Source organism: Microcebus murinus, chromosome 8 (genome assembly GCF_040939455.1).
Source record: "Microcebus murinus isolate Inina chromosome 8, M.murinus_Inina_mat1.0, whole genome shotgun sequence".
Classification (NCBI taxonomy): Eukaryota; Metazoa; Chordata; class Mammalia; order Primates; family Cheirogaleidae; genus Microcebus; species Microcebus murinus.
In genome coordinates this window covers 30,042,676-30,061,765 of record NC_134111.1, presented here as the reverse complement: position 1 = coordinate 30,061,765, position 19,090 = coordinate 30,042,676, and the positions used below count along the sequence as shown (strand labels likewise).

At 34.4% G+C, this 19,090-nt stretch overlaps 2 protein-coding genes across 9 annotated transcripts in view; one reads left to right on the top strand and one right to left on the bottom strand.

Annotated features, from left to right (window-relative positions):
* MBD5 (methyl-CpG binding domain protein 5) overlaps nucleotides 1-13,036 on the bottom strand; it is a 399,974-nt gene extending 386,938 nt beyond the window's left edge. For 3 of the 4 annotated variants that reach the window (XM_076005506.1, XM_076005509.1, XM_076005507.1), the window contains exon 1: nucleotides 12,275-12,410. The gene's annotated coding sequence lies outside the window, so the exon portion shown is untranslated. Of the gene's footprint in view, nucleotides 1-12,274; nucleotides 12,411-12,926 lie in introns of those variants that run through there. The other variant, XM_076005508.1, reaches the window with a different exon arrangement.
* ORC4 (origin recognition complex subunit 4) overlaps nucleotides 12,494-19,090 on the top strand; it is an 87,541-nt gene continuing 80,944 nt past the window's right edge. For 3 of the 5 annotated variants that reach the window (XM_012744778.3, XM_012744779.3, XM_076005510.1), the window contains exon 1: nucleotides 13,214-13,364. The gene's annotated coding sequence lies outside the window, so the exon portion shown is untranslated. Of the gene's footprint in view, nucleotides 12,515-13,211; nucleotides 13,365-19,090 lie in introns of those variants that run through there. The other 2 variants (XM_076005511.1, XM_012744777.3) reach the window with 2 other exon arrangements.

The following is a 19,090-nucleotide window of genomic DNA, read 5'->3' as shown; positions in this document are numbered from 1 at the left end:
TCCCTCTTTCTTACAATTTAATACAACTTTGTGATTTTTTTCTTAATAAAAGTCACTTAATCCATTATTATATATAATGCTCTTTATATTCTGAGTATTTTGTGAACCTTCAGTTATTAGACTATTAATTACTTAATACAGACAGAAACTGGTGTCTAAAGTAGCTTGAAACTTAAGATCAATATGAAATAAAGATAATTTATTGATAATGTTATAAATTAAAGAAAATAATAATTAAAAATTAAATTTCTTCAATTTTGTCTTTAAAGTCCTACTTTAAGTGCAAGACACCAATATATTCAAGGCTAAAATCATGGGCTAAAATAAAATAGTTAATGTAACACAGTAATTTATATAACTCTAACTATATATAACTATTTATATAACTCTATATAAATCAACCCTAAACATAACCAAAATAAGGCTGGCATTTTTACTACTGTCATTTTGGAATTCTACATTTCTTTATAGTACAGAAATAATATTTTAAATGTTTATATTCTAATAACTGACACAAATATGCACTAGATTCAGAATAGCAAATCTGTGAATGTGATGTCTTCTACCCACCACCTTGGTTTGCTTCAGATATCACACTGTTCTTTATCCAGGTACAAGTTGAGGGTTTTCTCAAGTTGTTCAACTGGATATGTCCCTTTACCACCAATTGTTATGATCTCCTACACCAGCCCACTTGAAGTGCACTTGAAGTACGCTTTTGCTTTTTCTTCATTATTCGCACCTTAGTCAATCACACCTAGGACATTCTCTTTTGAATACATGTAGACATCATTTTTAAACCTTTTCTTTATTTTCTACGTTCTACCTGGTTACGTTTAGGATACTATGTTCACTGGTTTCCAATGCTATAATCTGTGTTAAAATAGTTTCTTTATGAGACCTGACACTGTAACCATGATTCTATGGGAAAAAGAATTATGATTTTTAAAATGAAATAAAAATGAACTCTTTTAACACAAGCCTTTTTGTAACTAATTGTAAGTTTCTCTCATTGAATATAAAGAATAATTAGTCTAAGTTTAAATATTAATCCTAAAGATAAAGAAATACTTAGCCTACAATGTCCTGCACTTTGGCTCCTACATAACTCCTGGCGTCACCTCTTGCCATACACTCTCTTGCTCTAGACTTCTGCCAACCTGACCTTTGTTTAACATTAGGTACTATGCTCTTTCTCCTCTCAGGACCTTTGTACATGCTATTCCTTCTTCCAGAAAACTCTTTTCTCCATCTTGATCATGTTAATTCTTACTTGCAATCTCAGTCTAATGCACACTTCCTCAAAGTTTCCCTTGGTCCCACTGAACAGCTAAATACTACTAAAGGCCTTCACATTAAATATATGTACCTCTCCATAACAATGGAAATAGTTCCAACTCTGCATTTATTTGTATGACTATTTTATTAATATTATTCTCTGTCTCTAGGATGTAAGTTCTAGAAGACCAAGACCCATGTCTATTTTTGCTTACTATCCCAATGAGCACATAATAGGTCCTCATTGAAAAAAGACACTGGCAAACCACTGGTAAAAAAAGAGACAAACATTGAGTCAATGACAATCACATAGAAAAAAAGAAATCAATATGACTTTTCAGCTAAAAAAAATACAGAGCCATATTTGGTAGAGGTGTCTTAAACTTGCCAGTTTTCAAAAGAGAGAAAAGAAATTCAAATCCTGATGGTAAGGATAAATGGGATGGGCTACATAGCTACATCCTTTTGTTACTTTTAGCATTTATTTATACATAAGATTCATAGTTTTAATTGTATACTATTTATTACTGATCCTAGGGACCAACCTGGGTATAAATTAATTATGAAAGAAAAAGAGAACCTTAGTATTTTTGCATATTTTTCTGCTTTAACTACTGTTTCCTTTCCAACTCATATTCATAATATACTTATTCAGACTCCAAAGGACTTTCTAGTCATAATTGCAAAGAGCTACTCGTTTCCTTATTTTTTGTGCAAGTTATTATTCCCCCCTTTCTCTGTTTATTTTTTTTATGATCTACGTTCTGGGAAATAAAATTTTAAAAACATAAAGGTACTGTATATTATTTCTACTCACTTCCCTAATTTACCAATTTACTCTGAATCTTAATCCTAGCTTTCAAACTAGTAAAAATAAGCTTCCAATCCCCTCATCCCATTGAAAGCTTTGTCTTTACCTGAATTACCCTCTTCTGTGACAACCTAGAATCTATCCTCTACCTAAACCCTGATTAACTCATGTCCTCTTTAATAGCACACTGTGATTAACTCTACAGAATTCTAATTGCTTCTTTACTAGGCATATTTACACACTCAGTCTGATGTTATTTTACAATGGTTCTTAAAGTGTTTTTCAAGTACATGTTTCAGTCACTTAAAAAAAAAGTACTTAGTCCCCAAATCTTCTGTTTTATTTTTGTCCTCTATTTAAACCATTACACCTGAATATAGAAAACATTACAGAAATGTAAAGTGACTATTCCATCTGTATTCTGAGTGCACACAGAAAAATTTGGATCATTGATTAAAATAATAAAAGTTTATCTTAGGCCCACATATTGTCTCTTATCTCAGACTGAAACTACCCACTACTTTAAAACTGACATCCTTTACCACCACCGGTAGCCCAGTCCATACTTTCCCAGGATAGTGAGAAGTATATTTTTCAGTAAGAAGCGAAATATTTAAAAATCAGGATAGATTATATCCATTGTTCCTTCCTCAACTGGTAGTTCATTGTGCTAGATACGGTTAGATCAGTATGATAGGCTTTATTCTGTAACAAGCTATAATTGTTAGCCAATACTAAATTCTCTTCAAGATATTCTGGGGATATATTCATGTAACTACAAGGCTAGGACTGCGATTTTCCTGGATCAAATTTTTTTTTCTCATTTCTGTAATATATAAGAATATTTTTTCACTAAAAAAATACATAAATACAGCTTATTGTTAAAAGTAAATCCAAGTAATGCTACAGTATACATAACAACAAGAGTTTCTCAACCTGCCAGTATCCCACATACATAATTTCTGTACACCAAGGATATAATTTGGTACATATCTTCCAGATCTTTCCTTAATGTATTTACACATATGTGGTATATACTTTGTGTATATATGATATATATAGTATAAAATCTGTATTATACATGTGTAAATATTTCTATTCTAAAATATTATTTACTATTATATACATGTATGTTTTACATAAATGAGAACATACAGTGAATACTATTTTGTGACTTGCTTTTCAACCTAAATTATCTTGGAGATTTTTCCACATATTAAGCTACAAATGTAAATTTTACATGAGCTTTTTAGTTCCTATCTTCAGATACAATTGGTAGTATTTCCTAACTTTTTATCTTATATTATTCCAAAATAAATGAACTGCATTTCTCAGTGCCCAGAAAAATGAGCCATGCAGATCTTTCCATTGTAATATTTCTTAATTAAAAGATTTTTACCAGAAATTCATTTGATTTAATATGATTTTTCATCTTTCCTAAATATGTTGTTTATACTGCTGTAAGTTTAGACTTCAATAAAAATATGCGTATATAAAGAATGTATACATTTAGCCAATCAAGGTCTAAAATTAATAAAAACTAAAATTTAGTTTTATGAAAAAGCTAGCAATATAATACAGCAAATCTGCCTATTAATTAGAAAAATTAAACACACATACAACTCAAGTCATTTTCTGACTGGCCAAGGTAAACTGTGTGTGAACAGAGAAGCGGCTGAAGAAATGTTTGTAAAGAATTCTTAATAACTTTAGGAAGAAAAAAAGCTTTCAGAACAGTTTACCAACATACTTAAAACAACAAGAACAGAAGCTCAGAAGAGTAATATAAAATTATATTAAAATCTGTGTTATGTGGGCCTAAACTCCTTTCATCCCATAAGAAATTGGAGTAATGTGACTATTAGTTTTATTTTTTAATTGATGGCATATTGCTATGTTCTTCAAGCTAGAAAGAGGATTAAAATACATTGAACAGCAAAGTAACATCTACTATACTTTTATCAATTTTAAAACAACTAAGCTAGATTAATTAAGATATATAATAATATAAGCTGTTGGGTTTTATTATTATTAAAAGAAATTGTTAAAGAAAAATACTATCTTCTAGTAAAAACTAAGTTTCATTTTATTCTTCTATGAAAGAATTAAAGGTTAGTACCACTTAAATGAAAAAAAGTATTTTTAGGAACAGTATAAGAAAGCCTATGGCTACACAAAATCATTGCCATGATTATTTATAGCTAGTATGGGCTTTCTGATATACAGTAAACTGAACACTGTAGCTTTAATTGAAGTTTCAATGTTATAAACAGTTAGATGTCTGGCTCTGGCCTGCATTCTAATACCATCAGCAGAACAGAGAAGGGAAGCATAAACAAACCTTTTAACTAGATTACAGTCTCTAAAATGGCCAAGAAATCCTTCAGCACAAACTCCAGTGTGACAAATGTTGAAGAAGGAAAATGATTTTGTAAAAATGCTTAAAAAAGCCTCTAAATTTCTGTTATTACAGGGACATGTATATGATGTTCTAAATATTTTGATGTCATTTAATATTCATTGATGATCAACTTTATATTTAATTTTCCAAATAAACAAAAATTTATTTTATCTTACATAGCAGCTGTTTTTCAGATCAGTATATCCCAAGTAACAAAGCTATTTAAAAATCAGTATTTTCTTTTGTTGAATGCAGAATACTTTTTTCCCCCAATAACAGTGAGTATACTTATACACTATGAATTACTATTTTTTAGATATATTTAGATATACTATTAAGAGCATATGTATTAAGTTAATTCATGGCTAACAGATTAGTAGATACTCTACTGGACTCAAGGTATATAAAAAACTATAGCTGTGAATAAAAGGATAAATGTAAATATAATTTAGCACTCAAACATTTTGGGTTTACTTTTAACTTCTGAGATATAGACATTACATTTTTTAAAAAGCTACACAAGAATGTAAGTCTTAATATTAGCATCATATAGAAAATTTTCCTCTTATTGCTTGAGTCTTGGTTGTTTGGCAAAAGAACTCAGTGAAGCATGGGTATACAAAAACTTCTCACCACTTCAAGGTAGGGGAGTGATTTACATAACTCGTTTTAGTCCTTTAAAACAATGTGTTCTAATAATCTACCCAATGACTCAGAATTTAATTACAAATTCTCTAAGAAAAGGTTATATAGGTCAACTGAAGTAAGGATTCAAATCAAAATTTGTTAAAACTTTGAATGAAGTATAAGCTTCACAAAGGGTTCAATATCATTGGCGATTTTCTTTTCCATTTTATCCAGCTACCTCAGAAGATATACTTTAATATTTGTTAAACCTGGATCTCACTTTGTCTCTTTGAAGAGTTGTACTGAGTCATTCCAACCTCTGAGATATTACATGATATAGAAATATCTCAGACAGAAATGCTGAAGACTGAGACTTTTTAATTTTAACTGATTTAAGAAAATTATTTGCAACCATAAACTTACACTATCCCATTGATTATTCAGATTATTCTTAAAAGCAAGAAACTGTTTGCAACAAACTTTTCTTTATAATACAGAATATTTCTTTACCACTTAAAAATACTTCCAAACTATCCAGGTCATAATGCCATGGCACAATGCTTATAGGATGACAGAGTCAATACAGGTTGAATATTCTTTATCCTAAATGTTTGGGACCAGAAGTGTTTCAGATTTCAGATTTTTCTGGATTTTGGGATATTTGCATTATGTATCAATTGAGCATCCCTAATCCAAAAAGCTCAGATAGCACTCCCTTTGAGTATTATGTTGGTGCTAAAAACTTTTCAAATTTTGGAGCAATATGGACTTTTGGATTAGGGATATTCAACCTGTGTAACCCTAATATGAATGCATATTTACTTAGGATGAACATAAAAGTTACTTGATTAATAGAAAAAAAATTTTAATTGCTTTTTTTCCTTGAAAGGGAAGGATGTAAATATCAACTCTGGTTAGCTATGTCAAAAATTATTTTAATTCAATAGCTGTTTTTAACAACTATAAAATAATTTAAGCATCTAGAGAATTCAACAAGTTGATCATTCTTATACAAAAATATTTCTGACTTTAAGTAGCACTAAAAAAGTCTATTAAACTTAATCCTACATACATAATGTAGTAATTACGAAAATGTTGTATGATACAGTCCTGAAGGTAATGTATACACATGCCAAGGCACGAGACGACAGAAACTCCCCTTTGTTTAGAGGTTTTCCACTATCAACATATCTATATAAAAAATTTATAGTAAATATTCATTGGGTTACAAATTGTTAGAACCTCCACACTTCATGTAATTTCTGCTAAATGTAACTCCATACAAGTTAATGAAGTTCAATACATAGAAGACCCAAATGTCATTTTCGGCCACACAAAGAAGACTGACTTTATATATATATATATATATATATTTTTTTTTTTTTTTTTTTGAGACAGAGCCTCGCTTTGTTGCCCAGGCTAGAGTGAGTGCCATGGCGTCAGCCTAGCTCACAGCAACCTCAAACTCCTGGGCTCAAGTGATCCTTCTGCCTCAGCCTCCCGGGTAGCTGGGACTACAGGCATGCGCCACCATGCCCGGCTAATTTTTTTATATATATATCAGTTGGCCAATTAATTTCTTTCTATTTATAGTAGAGACGGGGTCTCGCTCTTGCTCAGGCTGGTTTTGAACTCCTGACCTTGAGCAATCCGCCCGCCTCGGCCTCCCAAGAGCTAGGATTACAGGCGTGAGCCACAGCGCCCGGCCTATATATATTTTAAGTTGCACAGTGGTCTGCATCTATGGTCCTAGTTAAGGATTGGGGTTTTTTGTTTGCTTTTTTGTACTTGTACACTTTCAAAAATTGTCCATCAGTCTATCAATAACCTACTGGGGCCATGATTTTACTAATGCTTATAAGAGTACAGATTGATAAGAATTGTTTTACTATGATTGTGTTTTGACTTAGAAAGTGTCATGAATTCAATGTGATGGAGTACATTGCTAATTTTTAATGATAAAATGCATTTGATTAGTAACTGGTTTCCTCATTTGTAACTTGGGGACAATGATGCAAAGTTCACAGGACCACTATAAGAACTGAGATTTATATTTATCACACTTATAGGGTACTTATAATCAACTGTGATAATTACTAAAATAGAAATTTAAGAATGAAGAGATCAGGCCGGGCTGGTGGCTCACACCTGTAATCCTAGCACTCTGGGAGGCCGAGGCAGGCGGATTGCTCGAGGTCAGGAGTTCGAAAGCAGCCTGAGAAAGAGCGAGACCCGTCTCTACTATAAATAGAAAGAAATTAATTGGCCAACTAATATATATAGAAAAAATTAGCTGGCCATGGTGGCTCATGCCTGTAGTCCCAGCTACTTGGGAGGCTGAGGCAGGAGGATCGCTTGAGCCCAGGAGTTTGAGGTTGTTGTGAGCTAGGCTGACGCCACGGCACTCACTCTAACCAGGGCAACAAAGGGAGACTCTGTCTCAAAAAAAAAAAAAAAAAAAGAATGAAGAGATCAGAATTTTCCACTCAGGGGTCTATTTATCCTCACGAGATACTGCACCAGCACAGGCATACCCCCTTTCTTTTAAATTGGGAATCAATACTATTGTAAAAATGTATACTTTATGGAGGGCAAGGTGAATCCAGCATTTTTTCTATCTAATATATTTTTCAAATACATATGAAAGCCATGACAAGAATTGAGATAGGATTCTTTGGTCTTATAACATCTATCTACTTAAAAACTTTCAACTTATTTTACTACAGTATAGAAATAATATCACAATAAAGATTAAAAATTACAAATTATTTTGAACTAGTATTTGGAAGTTTCTTATGAGGAACTTGGAACAATATATCTGTCATATACTAAAGCTTTCAACACTCCTAGAGTATACTAATTATTGTACAATAATTAAATTGTACTGTTTGATTTGATTAAAATATGGTATAAAATAGGTGAAAATTCAAAATGAAAATGTACAATGTCTTTAATGAACCATGAAAGATAAAACCTGTTATATGAGATGTAAAAAAGAAAAAGGTTAATTTTGAGGGAAAAAAACAAATTTAAGTTTGGAGAGGCTGGTTTTTCTTTTTCTTTGGGAAAACTTAATGAGATAATGAATAGTGTTGGTCATCTTAAAATAAAAGAATTATAGTTAGCAAAAAAAATTCAGCGATGGTAGCCACATAGACTATTTTCTTGGTCTAAAATGAGTAAGCTATATAAAGAATAGAAATCCCTAGAATATAGTATTAAGAGAAAAATTTCTTTTTATTTTTCTAATAAATGTATTTAATAAAATACAGCAATATCCTTCTTAAACATGTATTTTTCCACCTAACAGCATCTATTTAGTTAATATAAAAATTTATTTAGGTAGAAATACCAAAACAAAGACATAACCAATACACTTGTGGAATACAGTTAAGATACCTCTTCACAGTAAACTGCAGGGACCATCTTTGTTTTTCAGATGCCTAGCACAGTGCCTGACAGACAGTAGATGATCAATAGATGTTTAATGAATAGCTAAGTACAATCTGCTTTGCACATACATTCAAAAATCCAGACAAGTTTGCAAAGATACATTAAGTTGGATATAGGCTTTCTGGCTGACTTCATGGGGTCCCACTGATGACTAGGAGTAAATCTTCATATCCATAGAAAACTGGAAAGTTGATAATTGTCTGGGTAAGGACCAAAAAAACAAAGTCAGGGAAACATGTCACCTAAGTAACAGTTGCTTTATAGAACTGGTAAGCACGGCCTAATCATTCCAACAACCTATTGTACCAATCACTCAGTGAAATGAAATTTAGGTACATCTTGAACATTTACTAGTATATTTTTAAGTGGAATTTTCTTGATCACCACTTATACAAAACAATTCACTTTTGTCTAATTTTATCCTGTATAAGGATTAGAAGGAAATATGTTTTACTTCTTGAGAACTATATGTTATAGTATTTAATATGGCTGTTAATCAGAAAAAAAAAAAATTCCTGAGAAAAAATTTTCAAGGTAGTGAAAATGTAGCAAGGAGGAAAGAAAAAGGGAGTAGAGAAAAGGAATCTCACATATGAGAGTGAAAAAATTCAAATATGCCTAACTCTAAAACTAATATGGATTATGACAGATAACCAGTAGGGCATACTGTACACCAGGCATTGTGCTGACAGTGAGGTATATAAGTATTAACAGGACAAAAATCTTTGTTATTAAGTAGCTCATAGGGCAAAAAGCACAACATTTATAGTACAACATGCATTCTGTTTCTTCTTGTAGATATGGGACCTTAATATAAGAGTAAGAAGTATATTTCCTGATTAATTGGAAGTAAAGGGGAAATAATAAGCATTAGAGAAAGGTGAAATAATTCTCAAAACAGTAACAGTCTACAATAAGTGAAATTAGTATTCTTAGTCAACAAATTATTGAATTATAAGTGGACAAAGTTACGGCTTTAAAGCTATTTACCTTAATATTCTTAGAAGAACATGACTCCATATAAAACCCTTAAATGCTATACACAGAATTGTCCATGATATTTTAATTTGACAAAGGAAAATAAGGTAGTGTAGCATACGACCGCCAAAAGACCCGAGTTCTTAGGTTACTGCTCTGCATTTACAGGCCTTAGAATACGGGTCCTCAAACTTTTTAAACAGGGGGCCAGTTCACTGTCCCTTAGACCGTTGGAGGGCCAGACTATAGCTTTAAAAAAACTATGAACAAATTCCTATGCACACTGCACACATCTTATTTTGAAGTAAAAAAACAAATGGGCAAAAACACCTGCATGTGGCCTGCGGGCTGTAGTTTCAGGACGCCTGCCTTAGAACCTTGAGCTCTAAACTTCACCAAGACCTCTAAACTTCACCAATAAGTAAAGTTGAATAAAGTGACCTCCAAGATACCACCTAGTTGAAAATTTACAATCCTAAATATCAATACACCTTAATACTTAAAAAAATAAGCCATAAGCCATAATAAAAATACAATAAATGATTTTCTAAACATAAATAACTATCCAACTTAGAGAAAGTCTGGAAGCAACCATAAAGGATTAATCTGGGGGTGGTGGCAAAAGGAATGTTTTCAAAGGAAAGTAGAAACAAAGTAAAGATTTTAAACTAAAGACTGTACATTTTTATTCAGCTGCCTACTGGGTAACCAACACCCCAATTACCTACATAATTCACTTAACTTAAAATTTATTCTTTCACTAAATTCTGCAGTCTATCTCTTACATTAAGGTTGCTGAGGTTTTAAGGTGAGGACAAGAATTAGGTGAAGATGGAATAGTAATATTGACATTGGGAGGAAAAACTTAAACTTGGCACAGATTTCTGCTGAAGTGCACCAATTACACCTCAGAGAAAGGTAAGAAATTGTTCAAGTTTATAACAAAAACAAGGAAAATAAGACCATATTGCTTACTGCTACATAGCTTTTTTATCTTCTGTGTGTAAATGTCTACTTTTGCACACAGTTGGTAATTAAAATTTTACAGAACAAGTTTCTACATATGCATTGCTTTTCTGTCACTAAAACTTAGTATGTTATGTCTTGGCCTTACCATCAAGAAAATAAAAAATTATAAATATTATAATGTCTTTATAATATTTATGTGAAATATCCTTCTAGATTTATATTTCTTTAATCCTTTCTAGTTGATCAAATTGCTGTTTTCATATTGCCAGTCTGATAAAATTGCTGCTTTAGAGAAGAATATTTTTTGCTGACATAAATTATGGGATCAGAGATACCAATGCAGTTACAAAAAAGGGTGTGAGAGAGAAACAGAAAGAGACAGAGGGAGAGTGTGTGTATGCATGTGTGCATCCATCTTCAAGTAATGGATAAAGAAATGTATAAATGAAACAAAATACCACTTTCCAATATAGGCCCTAGTAAAAGGCCTACATCAGAAACAGACTTTCTAGTGTTTGTGAAATAAAATACAGCACTGAATTTAAAAGCTATTTACTAAGAATGTACCATGTAAAAATGGAGAATAGTAATTTTTATTAATACTGTTATTCTATAAACCTAAACCTGGATTTATCTTTCAATCTATAGCTAACTACCATTAATCTACTAACTACAATTTCATGATTTCTTCGGCTCATGAAAACATATTTTTGAAATTTTTATTTTCACATATAGTGAGCAATTTGGTTCAGTACCCGAAGAGATGAAAAACTCATCTCAATTTACAATAAATAATTCAGTTAAAACTGAAAGTGGTACCAATCCAACAAACTATTGATGGAGAGGTTTGGCCTTCCATGCAGCCAGAACAACATAAAGTTTTCAATGGGGATTACTTGTTCAGACAAGTTACAAAGATTACAAAAATATCCAGCTTAATTAGAAAACAACTAATATTCTTATCTTATCGAAAATAAGCATCAGGAATACATGTGGGAATAGACAATACCAGGGGCATTTAAACTTTAAGCATTTTGGAGCTTTGAACTTTATATACTGATACATGAAACAAACATTTAACAAAAAGAGCAACAATACAAGTCAAAATCTAACCAAAGGCCTCTATCAACTAAAAATTTGAAATTTTCTATGCAAGTCTGACAAAACAAAAAATGGAATATTAAACCCCTACAGCAAAAACCAATCAAGTCTTCCAACACTGAAGTAAGTCAATATCCAAATCACATACAGAACCAAAAAGGGAATAACACTCAGGTCTACAAATGGATAAGCAGTTCCAATACAATCCAGATCCCGACATTTTCCCACTCAGAAACAAATGCAGTGGAGCTTTTCCTGAGGAAAGAGAAAAAAGCTCCCCAAATGAATTTTTTTAAGTGACATCTAGAAAGTGTGCCTCTTTCTGTCTCTTTCCCTGGCGCCTCATTGGAGGAAGGAGGGGGTTGTTTTTGTATTCTCCCCCACTGGAGCAAGACACAATCAGATGTTAGCTGGAGGAGAGAAACCACTTTTGACAACAGCAAATAAAAATAAAAGTGCCCTTCCTTCCCTGACAGGATGAGCACCCCACCTCACACACCCCTCCCTACTCCAACCCCTCCTTCACTCCCCCCCCCCCCAGCACCACCCCCTCCTCACCCCGGAGCTCCACTGCGTATGTGGTTTGGTGCTACTGTTGCCCCGGAGTGAAAGTCAGAGCCAGAGGAAGGCAATGAAGCCCCCACAGACACACTTACCTTTCCTGCCCCCCACTTTTGAGTGCCTTCCCTGGAGCTGTGGAAGATGACACAAAGGGTAATAAAGGGGGGGAGTGGAGGAGGAGGAGGAGGCGAAGGAGGAGGAGGAGAGCTGGGGAAGTGGCTGCTCCTGGGTGTAGTGAGATGTCTCCAGCCAGGGCCAAGCAGCAGCAGTAGCAGTAGCAGCAGCAGCAGCAGCAACAGCAGTAGCAGCAGCAGCAGCAGCAGCAGCAGCAAAGGGTCTGTGTTGCTAAGAGGCTTTTGGTCTCTTTCTCTCCTCCTCTCACGGCCAAAGAGGAGGAGGGTGGAGGGGGCTCGGGAGGGAAGCGAGTTGGAGGGGTGAGGGGGTAGGAGTCGTGGATGGGGGTTTTCGAAGAAGAAGAAACTCCTTCTCCTTCTCTCAGGCTCAATCTCCCTCTCAGGGCTCAGGGCTGGAGGGTGGGGGAAGGAACTCAGCCGCCTTCCCCCCACCCCCCTCAATTCAAGGTTGAAGTGGGGTAGAATTAGTGTCCTGTCCCTTTAAAAATAGAAATAAAAGGTGCCCCCCCTCTGCCACTGCCTCTCTCTTCATCATCAGCTGCTGCTGCTGCTGGGGTCTCTCTGCTTGGCGGGGGGAGGGGGGGCTCGGGTAGAAGAGACGGGAGGCACTCACTGCGCATGTCCCTTTCTGACGGGAGGCTGGTTGGTTGAAGGCAGGAGGAGGGGGAGGGGAGGAAATGAGATGTTTTCCCAGAAGGCTCCGAGGCGCCCGCGACCCGGAAGACATTGTAGCAGGGGGTAGAGGGGCGGGGGCGGGAAGGAGGAGGAAGTTGCTACTCTTTAACACCCTCAACTCCCTCCTCCCTCCTAAGAGAAAGTGGAGGAACGGAAGTGGGCGTGGATGCAAGCGAAAGGTAGTCACGTGTTGGGGCGGGAGGAGGGCGGGGTGAGAGAGGCGGTGCCTGCGCTGAGCATGCCGGGAGTGGTTGTGTACTGTTGGCATCAGTAGGTGAAGCCGAGCGGGGGACAGGGTGAGGCGATCCTGTGAAGCGCTTACTGCAGTCGCTGGTTCCCTGCTTTGCCCTAGAAAAGTCAGGCTTTTCTGCGACAGGTAATGTGGGGTAAGCTAACCTCAAACGAAGGCCAGTGGTAAAAGGCGAACCGAAAGGAGAAGGATGGAAGGCTTTGGAGCCTGGGAATGTGGGAAGGGGGCAGGCTTGTCTAGGCCGAGCAGGCCTGGACCGGGCGGGCTCTGACTCGTGGCCTCCCCGTGAGCCTGCAGACGAATCCCTGACAACTGCAGGGAATCCTGAGGATACTACGGTAGCTCTGCAAATGGGGGAGGAATGTGATGCTCCAGATGCAAGAGAGAAATTAATCTGTGGAGCCTAAGCAGTTAACTCTGATGACTGCAGAGAGCAGGGGAAATATCCAGGGACAGAGACAAGCCCGGTGTGTGAATTTTAACCAGATCCCTCAGATACATTGTTTGCATAGGGTATGGCGCCCTTCATTCCTTACCTCACAACCCTCCCTGGAATGGCTCTGGGGAAGGAGCAGACAGGGAAGTCTTGAGTGGAATTTCCCTCCATGTCTTACGTTGTTGCTGCAACACGGGGTCTGTGCTGATTCTCAGACACGGATGAGGGATTGTGTAATCCTTGATGTTGAGTTGTACAGTTGATGAAGAGAGAAGGGACAGGATCAAAGTTTTCTCTTCCTGTATTGCAGATGAGAGTTTTAAAATGGGTGTTTCATCTTAAGTTTCTTGGGGTACTATCCTTAGCGTTTGGTTTCTACTACCCATTTTTGCTGAAAATGTTTCTATCAAAAAATCGGAATTAATTCCAAATATTTAAGAAAGGATTTATAAATTTATATTAGTAGATCTTTTATAGTAAAATAATCTTTTTCATGTTCATTTCATATATTTTTGATTTAAAGCATTCCAGTCTTTCAGTTATCTTCTTTTATGAAGGTACTTTGAAGGATCAACACCTATGTATGTGTATACTTTTTTCTTAACTAAGAATCAGAAATTCCTCATCTTTATTGTGTTGGTATTATTTAATTCTGTAGTGTGAGTTCTTTAGAGTGCACTATCAATTAAAGTTACTAATTTTTTTTTAATTTTCCTGCAAGTTTTGGCATTGGACCGTATTCATGCACCATTGCCTAGTGTTTACTGCCTTCTGTGTGTACACTAATCATGCTTGTGCCTTAAAATTTTCTTTATATGGAAACCAAATGTATACCATTATATAATGAAAAAATATAGCAAGGCAGTGAATGTGCCTTAGATACAATTTTGAAACCTTTTAATGGTTAAATACTAAATAAACAAAATGGCACAAAACGTAGATGTGTAGGGTAATGAGCAACTATTACTCTGTGAACTCAGTCACCACTGCCAGGATCAAGAATTAGAACTTTGGTGGCACCTGAGAAACACCCTTACCTCATCCATTCCTGATCATTTCCCCTTCTCACTTTTCCCAGAGGTTAACACTGTCCTGATTTTTATGGTAATTATTTAGCACTTTCTTTCTAGTATTTTGTAACCACCTATGTCAGCATTCCTAAATAATTTACATTAGTTTTGCTTGTTATGGATTATATATTATGTACATTGTGTCTGTTAGTATATTTAACTGTAGCTCATACATTTTTATTGAAATATAGTAATGTCTATAGTAGAGTAAGTCTTATTAGGAATAAGCCATGATTAATCTTACTAGTCTGATATTAATAGGCATTTGGATTGTGTTTAGTTTTTAGCAATTATGAACAGTGCTGCTATGAATGTTCTTATACATATATTCTTGTGTACCTAAGCATGTATTTTTATAGAGTAGATATGTTTATCTTCAGTCTCATTAGATTGTGCCAAACTTTTCCAAAGTAGATATGGCAATTTATTTTCTCACAGGAGTATATTGATCTTAATCTGTCTATAGGATAGATCTTTTTATTTCTGCAGTCTCACTAACAGTTTATTTTCATTTTTGCCAACTTGATAAATGAAGCTTTATCTTATTGTTGTTTTAATTTACTCTGTCCTGGATACTAATGAGTGTGTGCACTTTTTGTAAAACTTACTGGCTATTTGGATTTCTTCCTTCTAATTTCCTCTAATTTCCTCTTTTTGTCTATTAAGATCTTTTGTGCAGTTTTTCTATTGGGTTGTCTGTTTTACTCAAAGATTGTAGCAGTGTGGCAACTGTCTTCTCTGTGCTTAGAACATTACTTCTTCCTAGATAAAATTTATCTTCATTTAGGTCTTTAACTAGCTTATATGCTGTTATTGTTGTTATTTCAATTCTATATGTAATTTTAACTCCAAGAAACAAGTTTTCCTGTGATATCCAGTACAGTAGGCAGGAGCTGCATATGGCTTTTGAGCATTTGAAATGTGGCTAGTGTAACCAAGGAATTGAATTTTTAGTATTTTCTAGTGTTGATTTAAATTTGAAAACTGATACTTAATTCAGTTACTGTAAAACTTTTTGTATGTTTGTAACAGCTTAGACATGTAAATCTACTTTGTCAACTGTAAATTTTATAAAAATGTAGATCAACTATTTTCTGATGACACTTTAGCATCTGAATTGTGATGGTCTGTAAATGTAAAATCAACAATGGATTTCAAAGCCTTAGTATGAAAACAGAATGTAAAATACCTCGGCTTTTCCTTATGATTTTATGTTGAAATTATAATTAATTTCATCTTGTTTTGCTTTTAATTTAGGTACTAGAAAATTTAAAATTACTTATGTGGATGGTATTGTATTTCTGTTGGATAACACCGTTCTCTACCACGAATTTTGAGTTAGATTTCTCTAAATGTTTACCACTTTTCTTTGTTCTTCTTCCTGCATCTCTGACTTTTCTTTTGGGATCTTTTTCCATTTACTTTAATGTACTCTTTAGCGGTTCCATAATGCAGAAATTCTGATCAATTCTGTTAAATCTTTGCTTTCAATTTTTTGTTTTGCCTTCAATCTTGAAGAATGTTTTAGGGGGTATTATAGATTTGTAGCTATTTATTTCATCTACACCTTGAGTGTAACATTCCTCTAGTTTTGGCTTCCATAATTGATTTTGAGGCATAAATTGTTGATCTAATTCTTGCTGTGAAAGAAAGCTGTCTTTTAAAATAACTTCTTTGTCATAGTTTTTCTGCTATTTTGCTCTATGTTTTTGTGTGGAATTTTTTGTCCTCTGTATTTACTGAGTTTCTCGAATCAGTACATCAGTATCTTTTAAAAAAAATATTGGCTATGTCCATTCTTAAATGTTTCTAGTTACCTGTTGAAAATTGCAATCTTGATTTTTATTGGGATAGTACAGTCATCCCTCATTATCCATGGGGGATTGGTTTCAGGACCCCTCTCGGATACCAAAATTTATAGATACTCAAGTCTCATAAACTAGCATAGCATTTACATATAACCTACATATACCCTCCCATATACTTTAAATTATCTCTAGATTTCTTACATCCTAATATGATCTATGTGCTATTCAAATAGTTGTTATACTGTATTTTTATGTGTATTTTTTATTGTATTTTTATTTTTTAAATATTTTTAATACACAGTTGGTTGAATCTGTGGATACAGGAGGCCTACTGTATTCATAGTTCATTTGTTGTTTGTAACAGATAATTCCAGTTTTTAAATTTTTTGTGTCTGTTTCTGCTGGCTAATGATGTTTTTTTTCTTGGGTGCCAATTGTATTTGAAAATTATAGGGATATGTAAGTCCTAGGATAATGATATCTTTGTTAAGGTGCATTTTTCTAGGAAAGATGTCTAAGGGTGCTGTCTGTCCCACGTCACTTTATTCATGTTTAAGACTTTGGTTTTCTTCTGTTATACACTTGACATTAAACGGGGCTTCAAGTTCATATGACTTCCACTTAACTTCAGTTTTCCTTTATCCTAATGATGTTGCATTTAAAGTGATGATGATTTGTCTGAGTCCCTAGCTTTGGTGGACCCTGTATTTTTACCATATTCCAGGAAAGCCTCCAGTGGCTCAACCTTCTTTCTCAGACTTTTCTTCTAGATAGGCAAATGTCCTCAAAATAAAAGTGACTGAGTGTGTGGTTTATTTTTGGTTCACCTTTTCATAGATTTTGGAATGTAATTTAGGGTAATGACTAATCACCTTATTATTCCTTATTTCTTTCATTTTTATTATGGAGGTTTTTTGTTGGTCTCAGCAGGAGAGTTGGCCATTGCCATAAATAAAACCCTCATTCTTTCTTTTCTTCCTTTTGGAATTTGATTTTAAGATCTTTGTGCTTCTAGTCAAAATTGTATGTTTTAACTTAACTCATACATTAGTTTTAAATCACATTTGCCTCTACAATATAAGAAACCACATTACTGAAATTAGAAAATCTTTTTAAGCAGTTTATTTTTTCTGTTTCTGTTATCATTGTCAAAGGTAAAAGAAACAAGGATACATGTTTAAAGTTTCAACTACTTCTCTATGGCTTATCATTAAAAACAGTTCATATCTCTTTGTCACAGGTTCTCCAGAATGTTTCCCATCAAACTGGCATGATGGTGCACCAAAATGGTTGGGCCTTTTCCCCCTCGCTTTGTTTAGTCCTAGGAAGGGTGCAATGTAAGACAAGGTGTCTATCTCAGCCAAAATAAAGTTATTTTGGATAACTTTAAAACCCTGACATCAGTATCTTTAGGTATTTGGTATTTACCTTCATATTTCTACATTACTTATTTCTGTCTCTTGTTTTTTAGAAAATTTTAGACATTACCTTCTGACATACTACTATAGATGATGTAGATTTAGCTTTTTTTTTTGACAAACACCACAGCTATTCCCCAAAATTCCCCCTGCTTTCTTAGGTTTTGTTATATAGCCATTCAATGTGTATGTAGTTTCTAAATATTTATCATTAGTTCAGTCCCAAACTGCTAATTATCAGCATATATTCTGTCCATATATTCAGAACTATCAAGTACTTTTATTAGTTGAGCTATTATCAACAAATTTCTCTTAGAGCGTTCTGATCTGTGTCAATTTAGGCCCATTGCTTGGCATGGGTGCCACTTGTGTATCCTCTGTCCCATGGTGGATTCCCTGTTTCCTATATCCTGTGTAATCCTTTGACTTGTGTACTCCCTCATTTTGGTTTATCATACTCTCCAGTAGCTTGCTGAATTTGCACTACTGTTTTGAAGCATTATATTTGTGTAAGTGTCTTTATTATACCCCAGCTGCTTGGCTGGGTAGAATTATAAGTTGGAAAATGTTTTTCTTGAAAATTTCGAAAGAAGTTTTAGCATCTTCTGTAAAATTTGCAGCCATTCTAATTTCCAACACTTTGCACATCACTTTTACTCCCCTATGGAAACTTATACGATCTATTTATGTGAAGCTTGTAGGAATCTTCCTCTATGTTGTAGCTAGAGTTCTGATATATCACAGTGATTTGACTTATTGTGAGTCTACAGTCATCCCTTTTACCATGCATTTTATGAGTCCTTTCAGGATTACATTTTGTATCCATCAGCTCTAGGAAGTTTCCTGATTTTTTTTTTTTTCTTTAATTTTCTTGCCTCTTTGTTTTTGGTTTTGGAACTCTAACTAGACGTTCTACTTCCCGGACCTATTCCTTTTCTCTCATTTTTCATCTTCTTTCTTTTTTTGCTTCACACTTTGTGGAAAATTTACTTTTTTAAGCCTTTGAGACTTTCATTTCTTATATCATATTTTTAATTTCCAAAAGCCCCCTTTTGGTCTTTGTATTTAATGTATTCTGTTATTTTTTTCTTATCTTGAATTAAAATTTTTGTGTTTTCAT